The 22,183-nt window shown below is 41.0% G+C and overlaps 1 protein-coding gene across 1 annotated transcript in view; it reads left to right on the forward strand.

Annotated features, from left to right (window-relative positions):
• Window positions 1–22,183, forward strand: part of KANK1 (KN motif and ankyrin repeat domains 1) — a 120,074-nt gene that overhangs the window by 14,399 nt on the left and 83,492 nt on the right. The window contains exon 2 of the mRNA XM_017740669.1: window positions 8,164–8,294. The gene's annotated coding sequence lies outside the window, so the exon portion shown is untranslated. The remainder of the gene's footprint in view (window positions 1–8,163; window positions 8,295–22,183) is intronic.

Below are 22,183 nucleotides of genomic sequence, written 5' to 3' on the forward strand. Positions count from 1 at the left end.
TGAGGTACTGGAACAGTTTGCCTAGAAAAGTTGTGGATGCCCCATCCCTGGAAACATTCAGGACCAGGCTGGATGGAGCTTGGTGCAAGCTGTTTTAGTGAAAGGTGTCCCTGCCCATGGCAGGAGGGTTGGAACTAGATATCTTTAATGTCCCTTCCAAACCAAACCATTTTACAATTCCAAAAGTATTGCCATTTGTGTATGCTGCCTTTAGTAGAGTTCCTGTTCCATGATGTTGCTGAATATGCAAGCCATGATAAGTTTCAGAAGAGAAGAACATCCTAACCAGCACTGCCTGTGTCCTGCTTGTCCTCCCCTTGCTAATCTTCCTTCCTTATGCTAGGACAAACTGCTTTGTTTTTTAGGGACACTAACAAATGTCTTACCATGATTGGGCTTGAAGTTTAATTGGGGGAAGCTGTTCTGTTGAGAGCTGATGGTGGAACTCTGGGGTATAATCTGTCCTTTTCCTTTAGGCCACATACTTGGTTATGTAATTTTCCTGGTCTTTGAATCCTTGGAAATGCTGTTTTTTGTCTGCCATCTCTCATCTAAAAAGAGACTGTTTTGTCTAGAACGTGGTGCTCTTGAAGGCATGGGAACATACAGTAGTTATTCTGGATTAGTTTGGTTCACTGGAGGTAAATTCAAAATGACCTTGCTTTTAGCTCTTCTTCAAGTAGTTGATTAAGAACATCTGATGAGACAGCTGTCACAGCTGCTTTTTTTTCTTTTTGCACAAGGGAAACAGTATTACCATGACAATGGCCCTCAGCGACATGTGACTTTTGAGGACCCTTCTTGTTGCAGCCTGCTGCAGTGAGGAGCGTGCAACCCAATAACACTGTGCAGCTTGGGGTTCATCAATTCATTGTGTTTTCAGAGCTTTAGGCTGAAAATATGATGGAGTTTTTTTTCTCATCTCGGTTCAGTATCGTAACTTCCTGTTACAGGAAGCTATTACAGGAGCATGTGGTGAGTGCTGAAGATTATTCCCAAACATTGCTGGATTTTGAATGCTGGTCCACCACAGGCCTTCCAAAATTCCCATTCTTCAGGAATATAAACTTTAGAATATCACTAGGAAGATGGTCCTAATATCCACTTAAAAATCCCCAAAGGCCAGCTAGGTAACATGCATATGGAAAGCCCAAGCTGCAAAGAAGTGACCTGGTCCAGGGTTTGACTTGGTGCCAGAGGAAGATGTGAGCCCTGTTGTTGATTGTCATTCTGACTTGAAGTCTCAGGATGTTGCCTGTCCCTGAGTAAGGGGAGCTTCAGCTTTCAGGGCTAGATATGGAGATGGGTATGTGAAGGACGAATTCCCTAATGCAGGATGCAGGTGCAGGTTCTTGGCATGCTTCTAGAGCAGACCAGCTGCCTATTGTTAGCCATAGCTGTGTTACACCCATGAAGAGGTTTTGTAGAATGATTAGAGGATCGGGGACATGGATTATTGATAAAGGGAACAAATTAATAACAGAACTGTACAAGCAAGAGCCTGCAAGCAAAGGCCTGCATGAGAAGAAACCTTCATGAGAGAGTGCCTGTGTGAGAAACAGGCCTGAGAAACAAAAAGGGAGTTTTAAGGAGGTCTGATAAGATATACTGACCATGAGAAGGAAGGAAGATTTTTGATCTCTCAAAACAAAACATAAAGCTTGCCAAATGTAGTCTTTTATCTAACCCAATTATGTAGAAGTAAGAATGCGCCTTTGTAAGTTTAAACTAATTAAAGAACTGATAAGCTTGTATTCAATACTATATAAGTGCCTCTGTATTGCTAATAAACGAAGCTTGCATTACCAATCACTTGGGATTCGTAAAGGTTACTAGTGTTTCAGATCTGCTGCTCCTGGAGATAATGTCTATCAGTTCTGTATCTTTAACAGAATTTTAAAGGTTAAGATATTTAGTGAAGTATCTTCTGCCTTTTAAAAGCTTCCAGGCCCCTTTCCCTCCCTTCCTCTGCTTGTCCAGCTGAGATGGAACCAGAGGAGTAAGCATGTGGCTCTCCTCAGGAGCATCATGTGTCTCACAGAGAGGTGAGAGGCTGTCTCACCTGGGAACAAGGCAAGCAAGATAGTGTTTTATGATGCCTTTCAGTTTCATTCCCCACCTTTCCAGTTCCTTTTCATTGCAAGACAAAAGAAATACCTTCATGCCCTTTCCTAATCTCTGCTTGCCTTAAGGAAGCAAGCACAGATTTATCATGTGTTGTTGCTTATCAGCGGTATTTTATGATATGGTGATGTAAACAAGCAAAGGATGTAACTGGATAAGAGATGTAGTACAGGATTTAATTGATGTATTGAGGAAAGTTAAAAGAAGATGATAGGTAGTTCTGTGCCTAACATCAAGTCTCCCATCTAAACTGGCCTTGTAAAGCCCATCTTGCTCCATCCTGCTTTAGAGCCATAAGAAATAAATTATGTTTTAAGATCTGGGCTGAGATTTGATAGCTTAGTTTTGCAGTCAGAGAACAAAGAATTACATCTGGCTGCACATGGGCATGTGTGGAAGAAAAATCCCTCACAAACAAAGCTGGGGTGTGTTAATGACTCTATCTCCTCAGTCACTGGGTGTGAATCCCCTGTATAGGTGAAGTTCACAAGTAGCAGTCTCCCTGCAGATGGGAGAAACGAAAGTCCTGGGTGAATTCTAGCACTGTCAGTGAGGCTTCATCTCTGTCAGCAGCCTCGGTTGTTGGAGTGGACGTTTGTGCTGTTTCTTTTCAGAACTTTGCCCATTTCTGGTTAAAACTCAGATCTCTGTTTGCCAGCTGAAGATCTGCATTGCAGTGGTGGTTTGTCCTACCAAGCACAGGTCTCCTCTCACAAAGCCCAGCCTGAACTCCCCAGTTTCTGTAGGGAAGGCACTGGAGGAGGGTATGGAACATGTATCTGACCTCTGAGTGTACAGTGAATGCTGAGTTAACTTCACCTGACTTGACAGCTGAAGATATTAAGGTTCAGCCCACATTTGTATGGCTTGGTGGGTTTTGTCACAATCTTGACCAGTTTTTGTTATTTGGAGACTGAAGTGTTTACCTATCTTGTCACTTTTACTGTGTACAACTCACAGTCAGCCTTTAGGTAAAAGAAAGTATTTTGAAGGAGACAGCCTTTTATTAGGCAGTCCTAAACTCAGATGTACACCCTATGTTTTGACAACATTTGTGAATGTTTTTGGAATGGATTGGGTAGTAAATGTGTCTTTTATGACACCTTTATATTTTTCATGAGCTTGAAGTATTTGTGTAAGTGTGCAAACCGTTGCTTTAACCACCTATTCATGAAATGCAGTTTAATTTATCATAAGTGAATTATTATGCTTTTTATAGTATTTTATTCATCTGTGCTGTATCTGGCAGACTTAAGTTTGAGTATTTGTCCTCTCTGCTGAGACCATGAAAGTCTCAAGGACTCTTGATACTGTTTAATCGATGTGATTTCTCCCTGTCTCAAAGCAGTGCACTCTGTTTGACAGTTGTCCTTTTGCCACAAGAAACAGCCCACGTGTTGAAAGCAGTCACCAACTTCTGAACACAGTGGTACAAACCCAAGGTGAAGCTGCCCTTCCTTGTGCTGTGACCTCTGTCTGTGCAAAAGTGACTGACACGTGAGAAGCCAGCCTTGCCTGCAGCTTCTAGCTGAGCTGGTGTATCCCATTTACCTGCAACGTGATCCATGTCACTTAAGTAAATCCTCCGGAATTAATGGGCTTTGCGAAAGGTCTCTGTTGAGAGAGGCCATAAGAACAGGATTGTCTCAGAAATTAGTAATTTTTAAATGTGTATATGTGAGGAGGAGAAAGGGGACTCAATAGGGGCTCTTCAGAATCTGAAATTGTTCTGCATGCAGTAAAACACTTCCATTTTCTTTTTGCTTGTTTGTGCCACAGGGAATGACCCTTCTGTGTCTTTTCATTCTGTGTTGTGGACAGGTATGAGGCTGTGTTCTCCTGCAGGTTGTATTGTCTATCAGGTGTGTTCCCCTTCCCTATTGCACTCTGGTTGTTCAAAAACCAGTTCCTACTGGGACAGGTGCTTTAAGCGACTGCTGAGTACGTTATTCCTTACCGTATGTGTTTTAACAAGTCAAAAGAAGATCAAAGTCCATTTGCAGTACGTGAAGAGCACTTCTCGGTACCAAGAGGTCGCATCAGGTACAGTAGATAAAGTGTTCTGGCTTCAGCGCAGGGCTTGTTTTATTGCCAGAAAGTTGAAAGCAAAGTCACTTTGGCAACAGTGTAACTTCTGCCCTGCTAACAACCACACCATTACCTGCTCCTTGGAGCTTACTAAATGGAGAACATTTACACTAGTGCTGGAGGGTTTCTCCGTGGTCTGTTTTAAATGTGTCTGTTAAAATGTGGCATGAATGGCCGCAGCTGATTGTCAGACAATCACCATTATCGTTACACGTGGCTCCTCTGAGATGCTGACCTGAACCTTTTCTTCTGGGGCCCAGGAGACTGTAGGTATACCTTCTCACATTGCTCCTCCTAGCAGCCGAGGATGCTCAGTAATTGCTTGTCGATTATTTTACTGTTTGTCAAGAATTGGTGCAGTTCAGTCTTGTGTGCTGAAGATCGTCGATTTCAGTAAAACACACAGCTTCTGAGAGGAAACACCCCTCCATGAAGGGCTCATCTTTGGTGTAAGGCTCTTCTTCCATCTGATAGAGACTGCTTGGGGTGGGAGGCAGGTATCCAAATGGCACGATACATCAGCATTGGGAGATTCCCCAGGCAGAGCAGTCACGTTACTGTGGTGTCCTGCCCGGATTAATTAGTGTCTCTGAAGGGGTAATTAGCATGGTGCTTTGTGCCACCCTGACATAGCCTTAGTTATTTTCTTTAGTAATTATGAGAACTTATGTCAGTGAAATTTACCACGGCTGGATAGTGCTTTTGACAGCTTAAAGGCTTTCTGACCAAAAATGGTAGAACATATTCACCAGGAAATAGTGTCTTCACCACTGGAAATGTTACACTCAGATTTATTTTAAAATGATGTCTCCTTCACACCGAGAATGTAACTACCCTTCTGGTGCTATGCAGGACATCTCTAGCTGACTTAGCAGTGCTTGTTGGATATAACATCTGAGGAATATCTCAATAAACTATCCAGGCATGGCCTTGCAGTTGAGGGGCTGGTGTTTTTTCAGGCCAGCGTAAATTCCTCTTTAGATAAGTGAATCAGGCTGCTGTCTGCTGGAGGGAAGTGTGTGTGTTGGAGGAGCATGTGGGAGGAGGTGTTGAACAGTTTTAGAATGGAAAAGGAGAGAAGATGGAATACATGTGTTACCCATCTGTAGGGAACTTGTCAGGCTAGTGAAGTATGCTGTGAAACATGTGGACCTTTTGTTAAGAATTGTTAACACCATGTCTTTGGGATTTTAAGGACTCTCTGTTACACAGCAAGTTTTGCTTAAATCTAAAATGTTACAAAGGTTAGAACTTCATGTAAAAATTACAACTTTATCAGTAAATGCACTCCTGTTGTATACTCAATATCTCTGCTTAACTGTTTGATGTTTGGTTTAATTTCTGCTTTTCTTTCCTTCTGCTTAACACTGTCATGCTAATCACTGAGTAAATTTTCTGGCTGGAAATGAAATTAGATTGCCATTTGTGAGGCAGTTTAGAAGAACAGTTACTTTTTTAATGTGAGATACATCCATCCATTTTGTACAGATTTAAATTTTGCTTAATACTACATAGATTTTTTTAAAATACCCGTTGTAACAGAATGTTTTCTAATGTTTGGTGTTTTTATTAATATCTGTTAGGTGTGGTTTGTTCTCCCCTTAAGGGAAAAAATGGGTGTATGGTGTACTGTTTTTTGTTTTGGTTGTGCTTGGATGTGTAGGAGTCAGATGATTGTGTACACATGCATGCTGTGATTTGTTTGGGGTAAAAAGTGAAACTGAAGCATTCTTTCTATCTGGTGTGGAAAACAGTACGGTATGTGATAAATCTTAGCTCCTAAAGGATTTCTGACTTTTGATCAGTTCTCTTTGACAAAAAGGATCAGTTTCCACAGCATTGTTACTAGTTCATCTTGGGGCTCAAGCTGCATCCTGGTTCTGGCCTTTGGTGTTGCACAGTTACTGTGTTTTCAGGCTGATCTGGAACAGGTGTGGGCATAAACTCTCTTCAGCTAAATTACAGAGTACCCAGTAGGGCGTTTATGTTAGCTGTGGGACAATGTGCAGAATGTGAAATCTGCTGGAGAAAAATTAACCCATGAGAAATACCTGAATGATCTTGACACCATGGTATAGGGACACATGGCAGCAGGGGTTTGAAAGACACGTTTTTGTGTCCTTGAACAGTGGCCCAGGGTGTATAACTGCTGATTGAACATCTGGAAACTGCTGCACTGCTTTATTCAGAAGTGTAGTGCAGGAGGTTATAGAGAAAAGCAATGATTGTGGTACTTCCCATAATCTGTGAATATAGAGCTCCAAGGATATAATTTGTTTCCTATAATCTCCAGTTTCCTTATGCATTGCAGTCTTTATTATTATGTAAATGGAGATATTTGTAATCATCTTAGAATGTACCCCCATTATAAGGAAGGCGTTTTGAAGGTATCATGAATAGGTAACCTTGCTGTGTAAAATGTTCATATTTTACATAAATGTCTAAAAGTAAAAGTAAATTGAGAAAGTATTGGAAACAGGAGGGGTGAAGAAATTTATTGCTATTTCCTTGGAGTAACTTAAGAACACTGAATACTAATTTAAAGCTTATTTAAGATTGAGGCTTTTGGATTTCTGTTTTTTAACAAATGTAGGTGTCCAACTTAGTTTCCCCCTCCACTCCTTCCAAAGACATGGACCCTTGTAGTTTCCCTTCAAATGCTATTTTTTATTTTATTTTATGAAGATAATTAACCCTTAGGAAGCTTTTTAAAGGATTTGTAAACAGTGTAGGGTTAGAACAATCTATCTATCTCTGTGTAGGCACATTGGCCTGTGACATGCTTTCAATGCTAGATTTTTTATTAATTTTTAATAAAAACCTCTATAATTTTTACTTGATATGATTGGCTTCCACTCCATTAAGCCCCCAATCGCTGTCATTTTACAAAACGGGACAGAGGTCACTTTGTATGTTCATACCAATGCTTTAGGGAAGTACTTAACAACCTGTATGATAAGAAGTGTCTTTTGCCTGAAAATAATCTTTAAAACTCTCTTGAGTAATCATGCTAGATACAGGTAAGTTTTTCTGCTGGCCCATCACTCCATAGCTGTCAAGTGTCAAAGTGGCATCATTGTGCAGCTGTTACACATTGGAACTGCCTCAGGGTGCAGCTGACTGGGACTGTACCTGTGAGTGGCTGTGAGGCAGGATATCTCAGTGCAAGGAACCCTGTTGGTGCGTGTGTGGATGTGCCTCTACTTTTGGGAAGTTTGCTCTTGTGGGGGATTAAACACAGGTTGGAGCTGAAAAACAAGTATCTAAACCTTAGTGGTGGAACATCTTTGCTGAGTTGCTGTGGAGGAAGAGAGCTGCCTTATGTGCCGTGGTGGTGCAGGCCTGAACTCTGCTACAGTTGGAGTGTCTTTACTTAGTACAGGTTGAGTGCTTGTAAGATGAGAATTTTGAGAAAAGCCTGTCCGGGGAAATGAGCCAAGTCCATCTGTAAATGTTTCTCCTTTTCCTGTAGTTTATAAAGTACCTCCATGTGTCTTCCGCATACATCAAGATCCTTGCTTATAAAGTGCTAATACTGAGCTCACATGGGCTTCTGATGCATTTCCCCGTTCAAACTACTACCAGGTTGCAAACATTTACTGCTCTGTTTCTGTAACTGGTGTGGCTGGTGTATCCTGACATGCCTGGAGCTTTGTTTCTGTGCATTCACATGGACTGTTGTTTGAACAAAGATTTAAATTGGGAAGGCAGGGCAGGATGACACAGCTATTGTGAGATGCATGCTTTCTCCTCAGGGTGCTGTAGCCAAAGTGTGCTTGAGCATTTCACCTTGGAAACAAAAAATAACTTAGTCTTTCATTTTTGTGGTTGTTGGTAATTTCCTTATTGTTCAGCAGCATGGCCCTTCCAGGTATCAGCAGTTTTAAGCATAAGATACATTGCACGACGTATGCAATGACTAATTGGTTCTTTTAATTTCTGTTCTTGTAGGATGACTCTGAGGTTCCTGAATGTGCTGTCAAATGCTGAAACATTGAATTAGCTGAATCTGCTGCATTTTCTGATGTTTAAAAAGGCCTAAAGGAAAGTAGAGACTGGCACTTCTGTTACAGTCTTTTAAGGTAAGGTATGATTTCTTTTGGTGGGGTAGCGGGAAGAAGACAGACATGGTTCCACAGACTGTCCTAGCCCCACCTCTTGCTGTCTAATCAACCTATTGTCGTTTACTCCCATACTCACTCCTCTCCCACCAGTGGGATGGGCGAGAGAACCAGAAGAGTGAAAGTGAAAAACTCGTGCATTGAGACAAAGACAGTTTAATAGGGAAAGCAAAAACCAGGATGGAAGCAAAGCAAAACAAGGAATTAATTCACCACTTCCCATGAGCAGGCAGGTGTTCAGCCATTCCAGGAAGGCCAGGCCCCATCTCACATAACAGTGACTTGGGAAGACAAACTCCATCACTCCAAATGGTCCCTCTTCCTTCTTCCCTCGGCTTTATATGCTGAGTGTGATGCCATATGGTCTGGAATATCGCTTTGGTCAGCTGGGGTCATCTGTCCTGGCTGCGTTCCCTCCCAGTTCCTTGTGCACTCCCAGCCTCCTTGCTGGTGGCGTGGTATGAGGAGCAATAAAAGGCCTTGACATTATGCGTGCACTCATCAGCAATAACTAAAATTTCCCTGTGTTATCAATCCTGTTACTAGCACAAATTTAAAGCACAGCTTTTTACCAGCTACTGTGAGGAAAATGAACTCCACCCTAGCCAAAACCAGCACAAAACTATATGAACCTAAAGTCTTGTATTGGACCCAGCTATCAGTATTTGTTGGTTAGAAGCCGATTCACTGACTTCAGTAAGACAAAATCCATGCAATTTGAAGAAACATTCATAAAGAAACAATTATTTTCTTTTCCTAAATCATTAATTCTACACTTTTAAGTGCTTGTGTATCTTTCCATTAAAATATCTTAGTCCTTCTATCTATGTATCAATAATTATTTAGTAGTAGGTGGTCTTCAGTCCCTATATAGTACCCTGCCGAGACAAATTCTCCATCAGGAAGAATGAGGCTGTGAAGCTAAACATGAGTGTAGCTAGAAAAGTGACCATTCTACTTTGACTAGACATTGCTGCTGTGATCTTTCATTAATTACCCATGATTTGTACGCATCTTTTGGATTTATGGCTGCCTTTTCAGCTGCACTGTAGTGCTGCTGCATTTTCTTAGCAGCACAGCAGAGCAGCCAGACACCAGACTGTCAGGGAGTCAGTCAGTACCACGTTTATGCAGTGCCCAGTGAGCAGCATGGCCTCTTATTGCTGCAGATGACCAGTGACTGCATGTAAATACCCCAGCAGGACAGGGCTGTATAGATTTCTTTTTTTTTTTCTTTTTCCCTGTGCGAAGATCAGTGTTAAGAGCAAGACCAAAGGGATGGCCTGAATTAAATCTCTAAGAAAGGAAACCCAGATGGGTAAAGGCTCTTTGCTACTGACTCCTGGATTGCTTCACGTTTGACAGCTGCTGTTTGAAGTGGCAGCTGAATCCTGTTTTTATTTACATTTGATGAGTGTCACTGCCTGCCCACCTTATTACATGCACTGCAGTGTGCTGCAGAGTTGGATGAGGGGTAAGACACACCTAAAACTGAACTTCTCTTTTGAAGAGGAAGGATTTAGTCTCTTGACAATTGTTATTATCTAGGATGGCTAATTGCTTGTCTTGTGCTATTTTTACTTTGTTAATCAGAGTGCAAACAAGCAGTGGGGGATGGCTCGTTTGGCTTTTGAGTGTGGAGTAGATTTGGCGCTTACAGATGCGGACTTGAATTGCTGCCAGCTTCTGGGGCCAGTAAAGGGCTCCTGAATCTAGTGATTCCAAAGACACGTGGGCACCAGATGGTTTTCCCCAATTGTGAAAGTGTGGAAAAGCAGATCTCCTGCCATTCTTTGTTACTCCATGAACTTTAGACACATTAAGAGGTCTGTGTGTGTAGTTGGAAACACCCAGACTCCACTGACTCTCTGTCTCTGTTGTGTAAAAAGGATTTCAGAAAGGGGGCAGAGGGTGCTGCAGTAGACCTGGGACACGCTGCAATGATTGGGAAGCCTGTGTGCACTTCCTCTGCAGGCCTCATACCAGCGCATTTTGGATTGTCCCTGGGCTCTCGCTCATAGAGCAGTGTCTGTTCCTCCTTGCAGGATGCTGTTCTTCACTTGGGTGTACTTGGGCTCTTGCTCTTCTGGAGATTATTCTTTTCACCAGGAAAAGCATCTGTAGGTGGATTTTATCTTTGCTGGGGGCAAAGAAGTGTTTTGATACAGAAGGAGAAATGCTTAGAAAAGGCAAAATAAGGAAACATACTGTTGCTGTGACTAGGCTGGTCCCAGTTCCCGTGTGGCTGTGTGCTGCAGCTATGTTCTGGCTGTAGAAGTGGATGCCATCAGCCAAGCATCTGCTTTGAAGTGGAGGAAATGTGTGTATATATGCCCATAGGGGCTCTTAGGTTGTCTTTGAAGATCCCCAGGCCTGCCAGTGCACTGCAGCAGGTGCCAGTAACATAGGGCAGTCACAGCTTGGATGTCCAGCAGGGTGCAATGGGTGGCCCTGCAAGGTACAGGATGGGAGATGAGGGGAGGGTGCTGTAAGAAAACACATGCAGACAGAGGAAGAGTATGATTGCAGAAAGGCTGGAAAATCCAGAGCAGACTTGTGTCTGCTGTCAGGGAGCTGACAACGGGGATGATTGCTGACTGCCTTGGAAAGCACAGGAGCACCAGGTAAAGTCATTGAGAAGTAGACAGTGTCAGCTCTTGTCACAAGGCTGTGGATATGGAGAGGAGCAGGGTGAAGAGATTTCCTTTTCAGGTGCTCGGAGTTTAAGTACCCTCCACGTTACATACCTACATAGATACATTTGTATCTTTGCTTGTCCTTAGGTGGAGTGGCGGTGAGCAGTCCTGTACACGCCAGTAGCCCTGGGCAGTTACAGAGGGCAGGGGAGGCATTAATGGCAACAGCCATCGGCACAGAGAGGTGCTAACAATGAAATCTCAGTACACTAGGTGTAAAGTTACTAATTCAGCAAGTTTTGGGAGAAGTGGGCTTAGTTTCTCTCTGCAAAACACAAGTGTTTGAAGAGTGTGTGCGCTGTGATGGTAACGCACCATTTCATAGTGCTCAAGGCATTTTGCATTTGTACAGGTACTGATACCTTGAAGTACTAATGTGAACACCCCCGTGCTTTTTGCCTGTGAATTACAAAGCCAGCATCTCACTGGTGTGATACACTCCATGGAGAGGGCCCAAGAGCATTTTGTCTCTTTCTGAACTTCACTGAGTGTGATCCCTTTGCAGATCATTAAAGCACTGCACTTCTAATTGGATCACAGACTTTGGCAATGTGAGATGAGCAACAGACTTATTAAAATTAATTTCCATTTATAAAACCATGACTGCTTCCCTGGGATTGCCTGGGTTTTCTCAAAGCTGTTCCTGTAGCCTTAATTTAGTCTTGATTTTAGTAAAAAAGAGAGTTTATCATCAGACTCAAACCAGCATTTTCACTTTTTATAGCAGAAACTCAGCCTGTTTAAGAGGGAAAACAATAAAAACAACAACCAACCTTATGAAGAAAACCTTTTACTTCTGACAGATTAAAATGCAGACTGGTTCAAATACAAATGCTCAACAATCGCCTTGTTTAGCTGGTCCTTAAGCTGCAGGTTTTTTACACTTCTGTTTATCTTGAAATCTGGCCTTTCACTTTCTGAATTTTCAGTGCTTGCTGGAGCAGTTAAATTGGAGTTTTACACACTGATTAGTTGGCTTCAGAGGTCCCTGACATACTTTCATGTGCAAGGGAGATCTGATTTTTGAGAAAGTACATGTATTGTGAGTGAAGTTAAGCTTTGCTCAAATCCAAATACGACTGAACAGAATTGATTTTCTTCTCTCAACAGACTGCACAACTCTCAATTGACTGCACAATAAATACAGTCACATTTTTTTAATTTGACCAGGTATTTTCACTTGACTAATTTCAAACAGTTGTGGCTTAAGCTCTGGTTCTTTCATCCTTCCTCCCCTTATTTGTGGTTGTGCTTAAATGTGCCACAGGGCCATCAAGCTACCCAGCCGTGCTGTGTTACAGCTTCCACCTTCCCACATTGCACAGAAGGACTTTTTCCATGTCATCTTGTCATGCCAGTTGCCAGAGACACCTGGAGGGTCCCAGCTGGAGTGGTGTTCTGTGTATGAAGAGGTTGTCACGAACCTCATGCTTGCCAACACTTCCTGGAGGGAAGCTAGCTGTGCAGCCTGACTGTAAAAGAAACAGCAGTAGAAGTCTGCGGTGTGACCCAAACCCACCTCCTGGTGGTGCTGCCATCCACCTTGTGGCTGGTTGCACCTGACTCCATGTCTGAAACCCAGCTGAGGAGGGCCCAGGTGGAGGGCGCAGCTGCATATCGCTCACTGCCGGAGCAGAGTCCGGGGAAAACTGTTGGATGTGTAGACCTTGCGTCTGCGTCCTGTGCTGCTGGTGGCCAGCATGTGATGTGCTCCAAGTTCCTTGGTGCTTTCTTGCATTTCAGGCATTCAGGTGCTGGGGGCCCACTGTGGTTGGAAGTGGTGGTACTGACCAAAAGCAACCAGCTTGTGCCATACCATATTTTGGTGAATTTGGTCTGTGGAAGGGACCCCACCCCTCACTTCTTTTACTGGCACAGTAAATGCTGCTGAGTTATTTCAGTACAGTAACTAGATCTTTATATTGATAAAAGGCTTGTGTACTTTTCTGATTTATATTACTTGTGAAGGATTAAAAAGTAATTCTATTAATCTTTGGAACAATTGAAACATTAAAAAAAAAAAAAAAATCCTGCCAAAACATCTTTGGGTTTTAGTTCTTTTGCCTTCAGAACCTTACACTAGTTCAGCACCTCTCAGGATTTTTTGAGAATGACAATCAGTTTCTAGTATAGAAAATAAATTCTCTTGTTTCATGTTTTAGTCTTAACAAGTTTAGGGTTTTGAGCTGTTACCTATCTATTTTTTATTTCCTCTTTTGCTGTTTCTCTCTACATGTAAGGCACAAGGGTAACTCATCTTCTTTTCTGCTAAATGTACTTTTACTTTTTCAAGGGAGACGCTTTGTCCACTAGGAACTGTGTCTCAGCATGCTAATAAAACTCACTTTATGCCTTTAAAATGTTTATTCAAAGTGGCCTGGCTGGCTTACAGTAGCTGTGTGGGTGGACTGTCCTTGAATTTTGTCGACTTAATTTAGTACTGCACAATACCCAGTGATGGAAAACAGCTATAAATTGTCTGTGCGCAGCCATGCATTATTGATAAAGGGTAGAATAAGCTCTACAATTTCTTTATTTGACGTTGTTAGTGCAGCAACTGGCTGATTTGTTAAGACTTTTTTCCCTCCTATTGGCAGTAAAATATCTCTTCATTTTGAACTCCGAATTTTCTGAATTTTGATTTGTGTGGGGTCAAAAAGTTGCTTTGTCTCCAGTGTTACTAAATGTAATAGAAATATTTTCACAGAGTAGAAGCAAACTTAAATTCAGGGGGACTTAAGAAAACAGTAAGTTTGATTCCATGCAGCAGACAGAACTTTCCTAATTATCTCAAATACTTAGAACTAGAAAATAGAGCATGAAGTCTCACAGCACATTTAGAAGAAAAACGCTTTAATATACTTCATTTGGCACATGCTTAGAAAAAATGCTTTACAGTGAGTTCAGCATGCTTTGTAATTTCAGTGTTCCTTCAAAGTTTCTGAAAAAATCTCAAGCTTTAAATCTGTCATCCTGTTTTTTTTCTGTTGACACTTATGATGAGTAGAGACTCTACTGAATGTAATTTGCATATAAAACTGTGCTGTAAACTAAACAGTTCTTTCCCTGTAGTTGAACGAAGGTACAATGAACTGCTGAAAACTGGAAATTAATAAATATATAAGTAAAAAAAAAAACAACTTGCCAGCAAAACTATAAGGGGCTTAGTCTTCCCAACAAATGTCCAGTGCTGAAACTTCTTTTCAAGCTATATTTTTTGGAATGGTAGCTTCCCACAGGTTGTTACTGTAATACAGCCAAGGGAATGTACAATTTGTGCCAAGCAAATACTGTATTAGAATTATGGTATTTTATTTCCCTCTTTTATGTTTGGTACATACATATCCTTTTGTAGACCTCTACAGATTTTTACTTTTGTCTTTGTAAAAGTGTAGGGCTAGGGAATTCACAAGTTATACTGATGTTTACAGTGGTTTCTTCTATTCCATGGAGAATTGCTGTTTATTAGTTTAACTTTACATATATTTGCAATCTTTTAAGGTTAGAAATCATTAGGTAATGAAGTAATTAAACTGGTTGTGTTGTTGCAGTCAGAAGGCAGGAAAATCCACTGGTGAAAGTACTAACATGGCTGACAGAGGCTTGCTAGAGATTTACACTGAGAATAACTCACTCTTCAGAACTTTTTCATTTTCTGAGGAAATTGTGGAGTAAGTCAAATACAGTGGCTATGAGTGATTAAAATGCAAAACTTATGAATTCTTACTGACTTTGTAAATCTGTCTCATTTACTGTTAATATAAAATCATTTATCTTAAAGCAGTGTTGAGGCTGTGAATATTTAAATGAAAGCTTCAACTCTTGAAGAAGATTTTGATATTCTACATCATTAATTTTGTGGCTCACATAGAATGCTGTCATGGAAGAGAAAAAGGAGATTCTCTCTATAGGTCACCCAATAGATCTGTGGTAATTCACTTGGTAAGTCAAAGTGGCAAATTTTACCACAGTTTAAATACTTGCACAGTTCAGATGTTACACAGGCATCTAAAAATTCTGTGCTGGTTGAAGAGGATACCGTTGGTTTGATCCTACAGAAGATACAAACAACTGGACATTGACTTGCCTGTGGTTTTGGTTTTGGAGCAACTGTGCAGCTCTGCTTTTTTACAGAAGTGCAGGCTTCAGCCATGTTATTTACAATTCTGGTTTTAGACATTTTGGGAGTATGAGTGTGTGTGTAATTTTTGGTAGTGAAATGCAATTTTGAAAATCCTTTGTTCCTGTTGTTTGTTTAAAAGAGCATCTTTCACTGGCACTGTTAGAAGCTACTGAAATGAAAAACTGTAAGATAAGGAAGTCTCCCAGAGTACTGTGGGGTTGGATTCTCCTCTGCATCTGCCCACTCTCTTTGGGCAGTGCATGGATGGTGTTACTCAGACCTCTTCATTTACCCCCTTCCCCCCCCGGAAGTCAGTCAGTAGTCTGACAAACACAAAAGAGCTTTAATGCAATTTGACATTTATTTTTTTCATACTAAAAAAATATGCCTTGGTCCAGAAAGGTACCTTTCCAAAAGTCACTTGACCTAGATTAGAAATGTACTGTGCAAGTGACCTGAGTGCTGCTTGCTACCATCCAGAATTCTTGGGTGGGCCATTGTGGAGGAAAGTGAGATGGATGAGGTGGTAAGAGATCAGCTTCACGTGACTGATCTCTGCAGGCCACGCTCAAAATACAGGGACAGCTACAGACATTACAGGAATGGCATGATTCAAAATGACCTGAAAGTAGTTGATTTAAAAACAAGTAAATAAAATATAAAAAGCATAGTTTGTCTAAGGGAAACCAGAGACTTTTCCTAGCAGTCAGTATAAATGGAAGAGTGGTAGGGGAGAAGTGAGGCAGGTGGCTTGTGAACAGAAGTTACCTGAAAACCTTCTGTTACTTTTAAGGTGGTATTTCCCATTCCTTTTCAAATGCATCAAAAGAGGATGTTAATGTTTTTTCTTTCCAGTATAGGAATTAATGGGGGAAAGGGGGGAAATCCTTCAATTATTTTTGGAAGGCACTGCCTAAAATATTCTCTTTTTAAAAGCATAGGGGAGGAGAGTAAAACGTGTCACTGCATCCATCCCCACCCAGGAGTAACACCAAGTGCTTTGTCTCTGACAAGTTGCAGTATGCCCTACTAAAAGGGAAAGAAAACTGCTTTCCCTTCTCTTGGTACAAAAAAAATTGTATTAAGCTTGTTTGGGTGGGACAAACTTCATAGGCCTCTTCCAGGTTTGATTACTAGTACAAAACCTGTGTTGGTTCTAACACAGGTGCCTTGTGTTTCGATTACATCAACCAGCCAGGACACAGTCGTTCTGTGAATCCCAGAGACATTGTTGTGGACAAAATCTCTTTCCTCCTTTTTGTTGTTACACTGTATTGTCCTCCACTAATTTGAAAGAGACAGGGAGTACAAGAATGAACCCCCTGATTCTGTCAAATTACTGTGTCAACAATGCAGTTACCTGCTCTGAGAGGCTCTGCACTAGCAGAAACTGATTCTTAACGAGTTCACCTAGAACTTTCAGCTGTAAAAGTAATGAATTCTCTGCAAAACGTGCTTAAGTAGTGCTGTGTCCTTGCCTAATGTCTGTAACCCCGATAACTAATCATGCTTTGTCCTTCTCGAAGACACTGTTAATGATCTTTCCACAGTGAACTTGGTGAGTCCCTTTTTGCAAAATGCAGAACACTTTTTAACCCTTCTTCTTCCCACAACCATTTTGGCTGGTAATGTTCATGCAGTTTCCATTAAACGTGGTGGTCAAGGCGTGTTACTCCTCTGCTATGTGTACAGAACACAGAGCTGCAGGTTGCTTTCCTGTTTTCCTCCTGTTCCTTTTCCACCTCCCTTCTGTGCTGCTCTTCATGAGGTGCTAGGGGATGGCAGCAGAGATTTTCCCAGTATACATCAATGCAAACAGATCAAAGCTGGATGCAGTATAAACAAAACATTGTTAGATATGGCAGAAGAATTGCTAGGTAGGGAAAAACTGAGTAATGTTGTTTGGGAAAATGATTGCACCTCTGGCTAATTACAAAATAATTGAATGAGCAGTTACGTGTTGCCTCACTGCAGGCTTTAAGTACCTGAAACATGATCTGCTTTTTTAATACTGAAATTTGCTATGATACAGAAAATTGAGTAAATAAGATTCAGCTCCAGCATGATCCTAAGCTGTTCTTCAAGGTTCCTCACCCTTCCTCCTTCTGGTTTAACCTGGGATATTCTTGTGCAGCTGGAAAACTGAGCTATAAAAACGCAGTTTTGTTTCTATTGTTACATTTATTTTGTGCTAGACAAATTGCCTTCCTGAAAGCTTTCTGTAGGGTGCCTATAGCAAAGGCAGAGCTGGCTTGTGAGGTTTCAAAATACAGAATGGGTTGAAGAGCTCCATTTTAAAGGTATGCCATGAATGACTGGGCTTCATGTGTCTTATACGCAAGGAATTTTCCCCCCTACAGTTTTGAAGTACCTACCACTTTAAGGGGCCTGTGGTTTACTTTGGAGTGAAATCACAAGAGATTTCAGGTTTTATTCCAGCTTTTTCTGTTTTCTTTGCCTTGGCCTTGAATGTTTTGACATCTTTTGTTGCCTTGCTTCCACATAGGGACTGCAGCAGCCTCAGCAGAGATGTAACAGCAGCTATAAATTATTTTCCATGCTAAAGAAAGATGCAAGGTAAAGATGTACATTGTTGCTTCCCAAAGATCAGAGTGAAGTTTCAGATGAGAACAGTGTCATCAACATTCAAGACACATGTGGGCACAGGCACTTAGGAGTTATTTTAGCTGAATGTAGCTGGCAGTCCCTGGGGTGTAAAAGGAAAATTTGTCCTGGAGTTTTTTTAAAGACTAGTTGTTAACAAAAGCCTTAAGGTTAATTCCCTGAGAGGTAAACCTGTAATGTTGCATTGTTGATTTTTCTGAACCAATTTTTAAACTTTGGAATAACTTTAAAAGGGTTGGTAAAAATATATTTTCCATTCCATTGCTGGAATGAGTCCATGATTCCCAAAGGGTAAAAGAGTTCCTGTGCCAAATTCAACAGAGTAGCAAGAGATCTTATTTTAAGTCTGTCCTCAGTGAAGGATGGATTATGGCTCGTTCTGGCCAAATTAAAAACTCTAGGAAAGAGGAAGGTATTTTTTGCCAGGTTACCCCTCATTTGTGAGGAACGCTACCGCCCTGAACTTGTCTCTCTGTCATATCACTTCAGGTTAATGGCTCCCTTCATTTTGCTTCAAGTTCTAGCTCCCTCTGCTTTAAAAAGAAAAAAACCCCATATTTCAGAAAGATTCATGATGTTTTAAGGAGAGACGGAGAATCCAGGTGACTGCCTTTCAAATTCAGTAATTGATGGCATTTCTGTTCAGGGACGAGTTTGGCTTGGTTAATGTAACTTTACAGCAGAAGTATGCATCTCATTATTTTATGTGTTTGTATTTATTTAACTTTTGGCTGTGTATTTTAAGGTACCTGCAACATTCCTTTTAGTAGTGACTGAGAGAAGACTAAGCAGGTAATCATAGATTTAAATGCACAACAGTGTGCCTTCGTTGAGGTTGGTTAGCTGGGCATTCTCTTTTAACTGAAAATGCACAGAAGTAAGAATCAGTAATGTATTTAAAATGGAAATCTCCTTTTGTACAACACAAACAATTTTTCTTTATGTTAAAAAGAAGGGGGGCTACTAGGGCACTGTGTCCTTTGCTAGGTATTGGAAACAATATATGATCTATCAGTGGTCAAAGAGTAATTGTTTGAAGTGTATTGAAAATAGGAAAAGGTTTCCTAGACAACTAGGGAAAAAACAGCTGAGAAGCTCAAGGAATTTTGAAGGTGAAGGTGCCTTCTAAACATAGGAGAAGGTAGGGACATACCCTGGCAATGAACTGTGGTCTGAAGGAGTTGAGAGAGGAGAAGATGATTCACTCTTCAGCCATGATCATCTCTTCTGTATCAGGTTTGCTCCTCGGAAGAAAAGTCATTTACTTAGCTCATGCTAGCTCAGCATTAGCTATGGTGCTAACCTTCCTTTACAGTCTTTTTTGATGTAAAGTAACTTAATTATGTAAAGATTTCTGCATGTGCTTTAGAGGTAGGCAATTGTTTTTTTTTAATTTCAAGATTGCTAATGCATTGAGCAACAAAAGCTTTAATCCCAGAATTTTAAAGCAATTATTTTAGCTGTAAAGAACTTCAGAGGTTGACTTTCATGCTTCCTCTTCTGTAGGTGATTAAGAGTTGCCTAACACAGTACTACAAAATCTTCTTGGGTAGGGCACTTCTGAAAAGGCTCTTTGAGAGTGATGGACACATGATTCATTTAAGTCAGATAAGAACTGACCACAGCAGCTGCTACCCAGAGAACTCTACTCTGAGCCTTGGTCTCCAAATGCATGTGCCCTTCTTATGGAAAAAATTAATGCACAGGCAGGAGCACATAATGGGACAATATGAGAGTCCGGAAGAAGGGGATAGGAAGGATGTGTAGGAGATACCAGGACTTAAGAGAAGACCACAAGCCCAAACACTGTTCCACGTTTGAAGTCTTTTGATGCAGTGTAAAGCTTGTAATGGTGTATGGATCATAGTGGAAAACCAGTCTTCTGGGAAACTTGAGGATATTTACATTACTTGAAATAGAAGGTGGAACACATAAAATATCACAGAACTAGTCTGTAAGGAGACCAAGAAGAAAGAGATGGAGGATCTGAAAATTAACATTCTTCATAGCATTTTAATCCAAATGAACAGATTATGACCTATTTCATGTGTGCAGAAAATCACGCTATGAAAAGTCAGTATCCATAAAGGAGACAGAGGAGTCTGCAACTTTATTTGAATAAAGGGAGAGAGTCTACTGGGGCACATGGCTGTGGGGTTTCTCTCTTGAGGTTTCGGAGGGTGCAGCCTCCTTTTATCCTAAATTCCCGACTGCATGTTGCCCTCTTTCTTTCCCCTTTGGCTGAGGTACTCGGAAGGTACAGCCTGCCCAAACCACCTACCATGTATTCCCCCCTTGAACCTGTCATTTTCCTTTAAAGTTCAGAAGTTCAGGCTATGTGGGTTCTGGAATAGACTTTGTGTGGACCCATTTGTTCATTACCCTAAAGTTCAGGAGTCAAACTGTCGAGGTTCTGTAACAAACTTGGGGGTGAGAGGTTGGTAGAGACATTAAGACCCATTTCAAAGATATTACCACCCATTCCTCCTAAAGGCCCTGACCCGTCAAAGTGTTTGTAATAGGCACATTCTTGCCTATGCTTATCTCCCATTCTAATATTCTTTTTTTTTTTTTAATGTTGAAGAACCAAAGTCAGAAGTAGTTCCCAGAGGTATGGTATCACTTTGTGTCTCAGAAGTGACTTCTCCCCTTCCTCCTAATTTCTGATAAAGATTCATTTAGTGAAGTTTTTCCCTGCCTTTTACTCAGTGGAACAATTTTTAGACAAACCTGGAGAAATAGATTGATATTTTACTGAGGTAGATGGAGTACATCATAAGTTTTTTGGTTTTTTGTCTTGTAAAGTATATCAAAACAGAGGTGATGCTGTCCTTTGTATGAGTTTTTAGCAGTGACTAAGACTCTTCCTCAAACAGGGAACAGCTGTCTCTCATCAGGCCAGGGAAGAACAGAAAACAAGAAAAAAGGTGTTTAAAATTATGAAAGCTGTTCAGTTTGTCTCTAGTTTGTAAATCCCAAATGTAAGTTGTGAGAGTTTCTTTTTAGTAATGATGTGGTTAAAACTAGTTTATAGTTGGAAATGTGTTGATATTCAGTTAGTCTGTACAGGCTACAGCTGTTTTTGTCTGTAAACCTCAATAAATACTATGGTGGCACTAGAGGAATTAATAATTGGAAAAGCAAAACAAGCTTCAGTAAGAACACAAGAACTTTGCAGTAGATTTTATTTGTTGTTTTGCTGCAGATGGATCCTCCCTCATCATGAGAGAAAAGAAAAGGATTTTTTAATCTTGAGTAATTTTTTTTCTTCTGTTTTCCCTGTATATTCGATAATCCCTGTCTTCCTTGTGTTTTCTCCACTGAGAGCTTTGGAACAGTATTCTGATTCAATAATTGTATTTTATCATTAATATTGCTGCAGCACAGTATTTTGCCGGTGTTCCCATTGAGAAGCAATGGCATAAAGTGGATTAAGTAAGTCAAGGGAGCTGTCATTTAAAGAGCTGTATTAACGTTCTCTCCCTCTTAGTACACTGTACCACAACACAGGTGCAGGAAAGGAAGAGATGCAGATTTTAAGCAATATTCTGGCATTTAGCATTTAGTAGAATTTTTCCGAAATTGTTCATGTGTGGAGGTTACAGTGTTCCATGCTGAGGTTACTGTGCTCCCTCAGCCCTGTGTGCTGCAGAGACAGCACACATCTCGTAGGTCAGCCTTGGTTGTGAGCTTTTCGGTGAGTAGAGTGGTGAGTGGCCTCAGGTGGCAGAACCTCAGCAGATGGTCAGTGATCACAGTTCTTGCAAGGTTGTTTGTGTTCTTGAGCTTATCAACGAGACCTAGCAGTTGTATATCCTACCCTACTGACAGCCTCATAGTTACTGAGGTTGTAAAACATACACCTTTCTTTAGCACTGGACTTAAAAAACAGAGTGGCCTTGCTTCCCCCTGCAAATATTTAGCATATGTTTTAGAGCCATATCTTTGGAGTGAGTAGGTTATCACTCTTACTGAGTGCAGGAAGTACATGTTTGTATTGTACTGTGGTTTTGGAAGGCACCGATTGGGCTGGACAGATGCCACAGAAGACAGGAATATTAGGAAAAGATTCTTCTTTAGGGAAAATAGAAGGTATGTATGTGAATTCTGCGTACTGCAGACTGTCCTCCAGCAGGTTCTTCAGCTGGAGAGGTTTCCTAGTTTGAGTCAAGGTGGGACAGTTGTGCCCTGGAAGACAGGGAGTACAAGATAAATGCACAGTTTGGAAGGTGAGCAATGTTAATTCAGCATGCTGCTTAGAAAACTAACCTGACAAAAGAAAGATTTCTACTGTGTTAGAGAAATTAATCAATGGAGTAAGACTTGGAGTGAGAACCTGGGTAATGAGTAGGACAGAACAGCATGACAGTGGTAATTTACCTTAACTGTTTTTTGTTTTGATGTCC

The sequence above is a fragment of the Corvus brachyrhynchos genome, unplaced genomic scaffold (genome assembly GCF_000691975.1).
Source record: "Corvus brachyrhynchos isolate BGI_N302 unplaced genomic scaffold, ASM69197v1 scaffold467, whole genome shotgun sequence".
Classification (NCBI taxonomy): Eukaryota; Metazoa; Chordata; class Aves; order Passeriformes; family Corvidae; genus Corvus; species Corvus brachyrhynchos.